Below are 11,266 nucleotides of genomic sequence, written 5' to 3' on the forward strand. Positions count from 1 at the left end.
AACACACTATAGCATAGTCGGCAATATGGCGTCAGAATATTTTAAGCAAAAATGCATTTCTCTTATTCACCACCACACAAAAAGCCCAAAATTTATATCCAGATTGATATCCAGCAAGTGATGCAACGCAATACAACACTGTGAATACCTCCAATTCCCCTAACAAAAATTTTGAACTTTAAAACTCAATCTTTTGGTACCATTTAAAAAAAATTAGTACTTTTCACATTTGATACACTTTAATCATGAGTTTGATGATGTTGAATTAGTTGAAAGAGCATCCCCTACTGTATTATAAATGATGCATTGATCATTAATGGCACTCTCTTAAAAATTAATTTACGTCAACATTATTGATTGCTATTATGTATGGTAATTAGCTTACTCTAATAAGAGACTCATATGCGCATATTCTATTATATGCAAATTACAACACTATCAACTTAAGCAGAATGAGGAGGAGGGGTAATTAATTAATTTATGACTTGGGACTCCTTGTCTTGTCTGGGACATAAGTGTCATTACATTTCCCTTAGCTGTGGGTTCTTTTAAGTTAATGACCTTAATTACCTGTTAGGAAGTCAAAGTACAAAAAATAGTGCTTTGCAAACCAAATAGACAAATTTATATCTATCTATATATTGCTAAAAGTTGATGTGTAGTATTTAATGTTGTTACACTCACGTTGAGCCACATTAGTAGCCACGTTATCATTTTTTGTGTCCAATTTTTTTAATATATGTTTTTAAACATTTTCTCATTTAAGGTGACTTAAAAACTCTATTATTTAAAAATTAAAATATCTTTTAACCATTATTTTTATTATTAATTTTTCAAAACTCTCCCTCCCTTTTACCTCTTCATCTCTTCACTACTTTCTACCTTAATATTATTCTTTCTCTATCTTTTTATCTTCATTTATTTTGATTTTTCTTATTCTTAACATTTTACTATAAATTTGACATTTTTTTTTTTCATTCTATGCATAGTTTTTTCACACAAAAAATGTTACTTTTCTCTCTCTTAGTTTGTTTTTCATGTTTTGTCTGATTTTTATGTTTATTTTTATTGCATCAATTCTTTAGGTTGATGAATTTTTGTGTTAATTAGAATTCTACTTTGGGTTGATGCAATTTAATTTTGTGTTTTAAGTTATTATCTTTTATATTCTCTTTAATTAAATATTATCCTACTGCATTGTACATATAGTATAAAATAATATATTGTTATAATGTTACATAGAAAGACTTGGATAATTTGATGTTTATTGTTATATATTTTATTTTTACTTTTTTTTTTCCTTCCCATCTTATTTTATTCAGCATTTAAATCCAATCATATCCTCCATACTATTAAATTATGCAACACAAATCAAGAAAATGGCTAGACCCAAACCTGCCTTCCTTTACCATACATTAGGGAAATCAAAATATTTGTGTGATAAAGGGTCATATAATTTATAATTTAGATAGCACTCTTTGAATGTGTCTAGGCCTATAGATTGAGCAATTTGTAGACTTAAAAGGCTATTGAGAACGAACTTTTTGAATCAAGACTAAAAAAATATGAACTACTATATATCATTTAGATAAAAACTTTTATCATAGATACATTATTATTATTATTATTATTTGCCACAAATTTAAATCAAGCAAACTTAATAATTTTAGGACAAAGTTTAGCTACAAAATTTGTTGTAGTTTAATGCTACAACTTTAATCAATATCTTTTTATTGGAGGTGAATTTTGACAAATCCACCATTAGATTACATCTTCTTCTTATATCCTTAATACTTGCAAAATTTCTAAAAAATTAAAGATCAATAGCTATGTCATCAATAAATTGTTTAAATTGCAAGTTTTTATAGTTTAAAATTATGTATAAAATATAAACTTACAAATCATATAGTAAATAATTTCCGATTGATACAAAATTTGACATGTGTATTAAGAGCATAAAGAACATGTAATTCAATGGTTAGATTTTTAAAATATATAGTAATTTTTATTTTATTAAGTAAGGTTGTAGCCTTAGGTTACAACCAATTTTGTAGCTAAACTTTGTCCATAATTTTATATAATGTGTTAGAATCATCTCTGCTTCTTCTTCTTCTTCTTCTCAAAAATATTATGTATCATCTTTAAAGGATGCCAACAATATTGATCTTAAGGGGAAAATTACATAAAATATTGAGAAAAAAATGCTTTATATTACAATCTACTAAAAATGCTTTTTAAATATTAAAACCTTTCTATTTTTCATATCATTGATGTGTTCTACAACTACCATATGTGTTAACTTAAGTCTTAATATTTTTAAGTTGTTTTGGCAAAAAGAAAAAAAAAAAAAAAAGTTGTCACAAAAGAGGAGCTCATGTAAAGTTTTTTGCAAAATGAAATATCTGTTTTGTAAGGCCACTCGTAACAATATTTGCATAGCTATATAGTTCTAGTTAAAGCAATCGAGTATACTTTTAGTCTTCAAAAAACACATATCTACTAATGGTTAAACGTTCATCTTGGGTAGTTTTAACTTTTCATATAATTTTACCTTTACATATTCATCTATTTTAATTTATATTTTTTTAAGAAAAAAATCTTTAGTTTAGATATTTATAAGTAAACAATGAAATAATGATTCATGAATAAAAAATAAAAAAAATCTATACATATTTATCTTGTGCGGTTGTAACTTTACATATAATTTTGCATTTATATATTTATCTGCTTTAATTTAGATGTTTATAATTTAATAATAAAATCTATAAATAAGGTAATTAAAAAAAAATCATATTTCTACAATTCAAAAAATCACAATTTACTTTTTTTTTTTCAAAAAAAGACCTTTTACATTTCCTTGGAATTATTTATTTATTATTTTTTTTTTATAAAAACTTTGACATATCACTAACCTAACCATTTCATACATTAAAAAAAAAAAAAAAAAATTAAGGCTCATTATTACTTCCATTAATATATTATGGATATCTTAATTGATTGAGACCAAACTAGAGAAATGTCTTTCATATTTCCTTGAAAAAAAAAAAAAAACTTTTGACATACCACTAGCGTAAAAACCTATTTAAGCCATCAATGATATCTATTTATTACTGATAACCATAAAATTTACAACTAGCAAGGGAACATACAAAGTAATAACGAATAAATAACGGAAGAAAAAAAAATGAAATGAAATCAAACGTCAATTAATAACCGTTATTTAGAAAATAAAAAGATGGTCAAGAGGAGTAAGAAATAAAATAGAAATGGCTATACAATGGACATTAAAAACTTTATAGTGCAATAAAATCAACCATTACATTCACTTAATTAAATCCATAATCAAAAATAAAATATAATAATACAAAATTTAAACTTAAAACTAATCAAACTCTAACTAGGGAAATTATAATTCATATCATAACTAAAAATGAGACGTTCTTCAGTAATTTAGAAATTATATTAGAAATAAAGTTGGAAAATTTTATAATCTCATTTGTTGACATATCATTTAACCTTATATATATATATATATATATAATCATAACCTTCATGCACCATGACTTTAAAAAATCTAATGAATAGTTCTTCCTCTTATTTAATGTCTATGTTATGCAAATCATCAACCAAAAAATATATAATAATGGTAAAAAACATTATAGACAAGATTATGAAAAATATGATTAAAAAAAAAAAAAAAACTCTTTATAAAGTATAGGGACTAAAATAGTATTTTACCTAAAAATTTATCATGTGCAACACACAGGTCTGCAACTAGTTTTATTATAATAATTTTAAAACTTGCTGCTATTACAAAGGAGGATGAACGATAACTACACTTCTAACTAGAAACAAACCAAACTAAACATTCTTGGAAAGCAAATAAACACAGACCCATGCCACAACAACAACAACAGAAAATCTAAACACACCATAAATAAAACATAGTACACAACTTAACTTAGTTTTTTAACCCAAACCACCACCCCCAACAACTCCAAGCTGTAACAACAAGAAGAACTGTCCTTTTAAGCCTCAGGAAGTGGCGGACCTGGAACGCGTATAATGAAAGGAGTGTCATGTTTAGCCAAGGCAGGTCAAACTCCTCCATGGTATGGACTCTTATGGTTGGAGGTGGAGCAAATGGAGCTGGGCATTGGATGATGATGCGATTCGTATAGTTTTAAGTTAAATAAGCCAGATCAAAATGACTTAGTTCTGGCTGATTTAACTCGAAATTGTATGGATCGCATCATCAACAAATGCCCCAGTTCCATTTACTTCACCTCCAACCATAGGAGTCCATACCATGGAGGAGTGTCTTGGCTGAACATAACACTCCTTTCATGATACACGCGAAATGGTAGCCTGCCATTGTTGAGAGAGGGAGAAGATGAGATGTGTAAAAACAGAGAGAGAGAGAGAGAGAGAGAGAGAGAGAGAGAGAGAGGTTAAGGTGATTGAATTTTGAGTGAGGTAATGAATTCCACGCAATGCTGATATTTTATAGAGAAAATATCCCAACCAACATTTCAGAATACCATCAATACACCAAGCCATGTTTCGTGTGCATGCTGTTGAAGGAAGGAAGAAGAAGTCTGAAAAGAAGTTTGAAGAAGAAGGATAAAACGACTACGTGTTGATTAAATGCATCGTTTCATTTAATAGAGGAAGCATTAAAACATGCCGTTTTATTTAAGTGATTGACTTCATCAAAAATTAATAAAACGGTGTGCTTCACTTTTGCTTAAATGTTCGTTAAGCTTGGGTGCGTAATTTTGTTAGTTAGCTATTAAGCAGTCTTTGTAGTATATAGACAGCTCTATAAGCACGAATGTATTTTTATGCAGAAAGATTGTAATTGAATACAAGTCTTCCATTCTCTCTCTCTCTCTCTCTCTCTCTTGTACTTTCCTTCATTTTCTCAGACTTTCCTTTCTCTGTGATTTGTGTTTCTTTGTTGATTCAATTGGTGATAGTCTTCAGAACTCAGTTCTCTACTTACTGAGTTTTCCATCATGGTATCAAAGCATACTACTGCTGCTGCTACTCAAGCTTTAACTATGGTTGCCTCAAGCTCAACAATGGCATCATCTTCATCTACTTCCTCAATGTCATCAAGTCTGGTAAATCAACCTCTTCTGCTTCTCTCTAATAGGTCCAATATGATGACACTAAAGCTTGACAATACAAACTATATTTTATGGAAACATCAAATTTCCATGGTTCTTGAAACCTATTCCTTGTATGAGCTGCTTAAAGAGCCTCAACTTTTTCCTAAGAAGTTTCTTAAGGATTTATCTAGATCATACACTACAATTGTGAATCCAGATTTCTTGATTTGGAAATCAAAGGAAAAGGCTTTGCTTACCTTTATAAGTTCAACTTTATCTCCATCTGTGCTTGCACTCATTGTTGGTTGTGCAACTGCCATAGAAGTCTAGAAGATGCTGGAAAATAGGTTTTCTTTAGTCTCAAGATCTCACATCATGAATCTTAAGAGTGAACTTCATAATTTGAAGAAAGGAAGTGATTCTGTGGATGTGTATCTGCAAAAAATTAAAGTTGTAAGAGACAAGCTATTAGCTGTTGGAGTTATTGTGGATGATGAGGAATTATTCCACATTGCAATTAAGGGACTTCCAAAAGAATTTAATGCATTCAGATCAGCAATCAAAACCAGGAGTACCCAGCTTGGTTTCGATGAGCCCTCAACGTTGTTAAATGTAGAAGAAGAATCCCTCAATGAAAGATTAGAGGTTAAAGACTCTATCTTTGCTATGGCTGCATCAACAAATCAGAAGTCTAATGACAATGGTTATAATCAAAACCAAAATAGAGGGAGAGGCTGAGGGATTTTAATAATAGAGGAGGAATAGGTGGTAGAGGCTCAAATGGTCAATCTTCTCAGTTTAGTCCTTTCAACCATTTCCAACAAGGTCAATCTAGTTCAGGTGGTCCTAGATCAGATAGGCCTATATGCCAAATATGTCGAAAGCTTAGTCATTTGGCTTGATTAGATAGGCCTATATGCCAAATCAGAAGCTTGTGATATGTTTGTTTAGTTCAATGCTATGGTTGTAACTCAATTTTCTTTGAAAATTAAAACATTTAGATCTGATGGAGGGGGTGAATTTTCTTCCAATGAATTCAAATCTCATTTAACAAATCATGGCATTTTTTATTAGATTTCTTGCCCTCATACCCTTCAACAAAATGGAGTTGTTGAGAAGAAACACAGGCACATCATAGAAACTGTTATTGCTCTTTTGTCTCAAGTTTCTTTGAACTACTCATTTTGGTCTTTTGCAGCTCAAACTGCAGTTACCTTGATATATTTACTTCCTTCTTCTGTTCTTCATTGGAAATCTCATTGGTTTACACTTTACTTTTCCTTACCTGACCTTACACATCTTAAAATCTTTGGATGTGCCTGTTATCCAAATCTTAGACCTTACACAGCTCATAAACTTGAACCTAGGACTAGGGAGTGTATCTTCATTGGCTATCCTTCTCAATCTAAGGGATACCTTTGTCTTGATCCTCACACAAATCATGTATATACTTCTAGGCATGTGGTTTTTAATGAATCTAAGTTCCCTTCTACCTTACCTATTCAATTTGTGTCCACCAATACTTATACTTCTACTGTTCCTACTTGGTTGTTCGATCAGCTTTACTTACACTCTACCAATCAGTCATCATTGCTTGGTCCCTATCCATCTCACTCCCCTAGTCTATCACATTCCAATTCTATCACATCTTCATCTACTACAAGTTCCTCATTCTTAGCTGATCTCATTCCTACTCCTATACCTTCTCCACCCACTGCTTCACCTTCTTTATTACCTTCCACAGTCACTGAACCTGTCACTTTGTCTATTTCCACACTCATAGATTTTGTTTCTTTACCTATTTCTCCCATGACTTTCCTCCATCTGTTCCTTTACCTATCCCTACCTTTAATTCCCATCCTATGCAAACTAGGTCCAAGAGTGGCATCACCAAACCTAATCCCAAACTTTGCTATAAGGCTTCCATTGATTATACCTATACAGAAACACCTTCTTATAAAATTGCTTCTAAGTATCCCAGGTGGTGTGAGGCTATGGATGTTGAATTTCAGGCACTTCAAAGACAGCAGACCTGGTCCCTTATTCATGCTCCTCCACATGTTAACTTGGTTGGCTACAAATGGGTGTTGAAACTTAAATTGAACAGTTATGGTTCCATCTTTAGGTATAAGGCCAGGCTTGTTGCTAAAGGATTCCATCAACAAGCTCGTGTAGACTTTCATGAAACCTTTAGTCCTGTGGTTAAGCCTGCAACAGTGAGACTTGTTTTGGCTATTGCTATGAGTTATAGGTGGGAGTTGAGACAGCTTGATGTGTATAATGTGTTTCTTCATGGCTTTCTCAAAGAAGAGGTATATATGCATCAACCCCCTAGATATGTGGATCGTGCTCATCCAGATTATCTATGCAAACTTCACAAATCTCTCTATGGTGTCAAACAAGCACCAAGGGCTTGGTTTGAGAGATTTGCCTTTCAATTGCTTCATCTAGCCCTCATTGCCTCCATGAATGACAACTCCTTGTTTTTTTTTTGCTCAGCTCATACCATCATCTATCTCCTTTTATATGTGGATGACATCATTGTTACTGCGAATGATTCCACCCAAATTCATAATTTGATTGTAGCTCTTGGTCAAGTATTTGAACTCAAGGATTTGGGGCCTCTTAACTAATTCTTAGGCATTCAAATTACTAAATCCACTTATGGTCTCACTCTAACACAGACTAAATATGCTTTTGATGTGCTTCATAGATTCCATATGGAAAATTCCAAGCCTACCAAGACTCCCTCATGTCCTTCCACTCGTTTGGTTCCTCATGATGGTGTTCTTCTTTCTGATCCCACTCAATACAGGAGCATGGTTGGTGCTCTTCAGTATCTGACCTTTACTCGCCCAGATATTGCCTTTAGTGTTCATCAATTATGCCAATTCATGAGTAACCCTACCACTACTCATTTTGAGGTTGTGAAGAGAGTTCTTCGTTATATTAGAGGCACTTTACATTTTGGGATTTTTTTTACTCCAGGGCCTTTAACCCAATTTGCGTTTTCAGACATAGATTGGGTGGAGGATCCTACAGATTGTAGGTCTACAACTTGGTTGCTTGTGTTTCTTGGGCCCAATCCCATTTCCTGGTCTGCTAAGAAGAAGAGTACTATGTCTCATTCTTCAACTGAGGCAAAGTATCGTGCCTTAGCTACTACTGTAGCTGAATTATCTTGGCTTCGTACTTTGTTCAAGGAACTTCGCATTTTTCTCACTCATGTTCCTGTCATTTGGTGTGATAATGTTTCTGCTAATCTAGTCTTTCATTCTCACACCAAACATCTTGAAGTTGATTATCACTTCACTCGTGAGAAAGTTCTTCGTAAGCAATTGCAGATTGGTTTTGTTTCAGGCCGTCACAATTTTGCAGACATTTTTACTAAGTCGCTTCCTGCTCCTTCGTTCCATCTTCATCGGTCCAAACTTCTGGTTGATTTTTCCCCTATCAGTTTGAGGGGGGATGTTGAAGGAAGGAAGAAGGAGTCTGAAAAGAAGTTTAAAGAAGAAGGATAAAACGATTGCATGTTAATTAAACGCGTCGTTTCATTTAATAGAGGAAGCATTAAAACGCGCCATTTTATTTAAGTGACTGACTTCATCAAAACATAATAAAACAGTGCGCTTCACTTTGCTTAAATTTTCGTTAAGCTTGGGCGTGTAATTCTGTTAGTTAGCTTAACATATTTCCTAATTTCCAAGGACATAGCTCCAAATATTTTTGGGGTTTAGTTATAGATATTTTGGGTTGTTAAATTAAGCTATTAAACAGTCTTTGTAGTATATAAACAGCTTTATGAGCATGAATGTATTTTAATGTAGAAAGATTGTAATTGAATACAAGTCCTCCATTCATTCTCTCTCTCTCTCTCTCTCTCTCTCTCTCTCTCTCTAACTTTCTTGCACTTTCCTTCATTTTCTCAGACTTTCCTTTCTTTGTGATTTGTGTTTCTTTGTTGATTCAATTGGTGATAGTATTCAGAACTCAGTTCTCGAGTTATTGAGTTTTTCATCACATGCATCATAGCTTTTTCATTTAATGCGTTAAAACAAAAACAGAGCACACATGTTGTTTCTTTAGTTTGAGAAACAAATTTAACTTGTATTCAGAGGCATGTGCAGCTACTTAAACTTGATGCAAGGTGTCACCATGGAATAGTAATTATCCTCAAATTAGGAGTTGAAACAAAAACAGAGGACAATAGGTTAGTTTCTTTAGATTGGTAAATAAATTAAATGTGGATTCAGAATTTTGGTGACATAGGCATGTGCTTCTTGTTAGAGCTACTGGATGCTTTGTCTGCTAGTATCCAACCTCATCCCCTGTGTCACCAAAACAAAAACAGAGAAACAAGTTCCTTCCCATTTCTACTGATCAATCTTATTCAACACCATTGAGCATTGTTGTGTTAATGATGGCTTGCCGAACATCAGGGTGGACAACTGGTGGAGTAGGAACATTTATCATGAACAGAGTCTCACGTTCTGCAAAGGCAGAATGAAACTCCTCCAATGTTAGAATTCGTATGGTTGGTGGTAGTAAAAAAGGGGCCAGGCCTTGATCAATAATTCGATCAGCTTGGTTTCGTGTTGCATTGCATAAAATCATATCATTTACGATTCTTTGATAAACCTCTTCAGAGATTTGGCTAGAGAGGCGGAACCAAATCTCAGCATTTGTAAATTCGGTTGGGGCAGTTGCCATGATGTTTAAGGCAACTTCTGGGTCTAAGACATGGACAGTAAAATGGTTGCCAGCCATTATTGTTGAGAGAGGGAGAAGAGAAAAGATATGTAAAAACTGAGAGAGAGAGAGAGAGAGAGAGAGAGAGAGAGAGGGTAATGAATTCCATGCAATGTCGATATTTTATAGAGAAAATATCCTAGCCAACATTTCAGAATACCATTAATAAACCAAGCCATGTTTTGTGTGCATGCATCATAGCTTTTTCATTTTAAGCGTTAAAACAAAAATAGAGTAAAGACGTTGTTTCTTTAGTTTGAGAAACAAATTTAACTTGTATTCAGAGGGGTTAGGGCGATGCAAAGCTGATATTTTATAGAGAAAATATCCCAACTGACATTTCAAAATGCCATCAATTCCTACAAGATAAAAGACTTAATACAACAAAATAAGTTGTTGCAATAACAACTAATGTCATTGTAATAGGTGTTATTACAACGATAAAAAAAGTAGATGCAAGTTGTTGTAATAAATTCCGAGGCAATAGGTTTATGCAACACTAAATTTTCTTTGCAATAAGTTCCACATATTGTAATGATTTATTTTGAAAATCTTGTTGCAATAGGTGTTATTGCAATGACAAAAAAAGTCGATGCAAGCCATTATAATAAACTTCGAGACAATAGATTGAAAAAATCTCATTGTAATAGGTTGATTTTTATCAAAAAAAAATTAAAAAAAAAAATAAAACAGTTTCTTAAATAATAATTTTTCATTAACTTTTTTTGCAATTTGAAAACCATATCTAGGAACTATACTAACAATATAGTTCAATGGGAAATAAAAAATTATCTATTGCAACAACATATCTCAATGTATAATAAAAGTTACCTATTACAACAACACATTTCGATGTAACATAATAATGATTGCTACAATCTCATGTTGATGTAATAAATTTAAGTTACTATTACCAAAAATAAAAATAAAAAAACAACCTAGAGATACAATAGTATATATATTACCTCCATTATTATTATTATTATTATTATTGCAATAATACTTGTTGTATTATGTCTATTTTCTTATAGGGTACACCAAGCCATATTTCGTGTGCATGCATCATAGCTTTTTCATTTCAAGCGTTAAAACAAAAACAGAGCAAAGACGTTGTTTCTTTAGTTTGAGAAACAAATTTAACTTCTATTCAGAGGCATGTGCAGCTATTTGAACTTGATGCAAGGTGTCACCATCGAATAGTAATTATCCTCACTTTAGGATTTGAAACAAAAATAGAGGACAATAGGTTAGTTTCTTTAGATTGGTAAATAAATTAAACGTGGATTCAGAATCCTAGTGTCATAGGCATGTGCTTCTTGTTAGAGCTACTGGATTTTTCGTTCGCTAGTATCCTACCTCATCCCATGCGTCACCAAAACAAAAATAGAGAAACAAGTTCCTTC

Source organism: Quercus suber, unplaced genomic scaffold, assembly GCF_002906115.3.
Source record: "Quercus suber isolate HL8 unplaced genomic scaffold, Cork oak 2.0 scaffold_1033, whole genome shotgun sequence".
Classification (NCBI taxonomy): Eukaryota; Viridiplantae; Streptophyta; class Magnoliopsida; order Fagales; family Fagaceae; genus Quercus; species Quercus suber.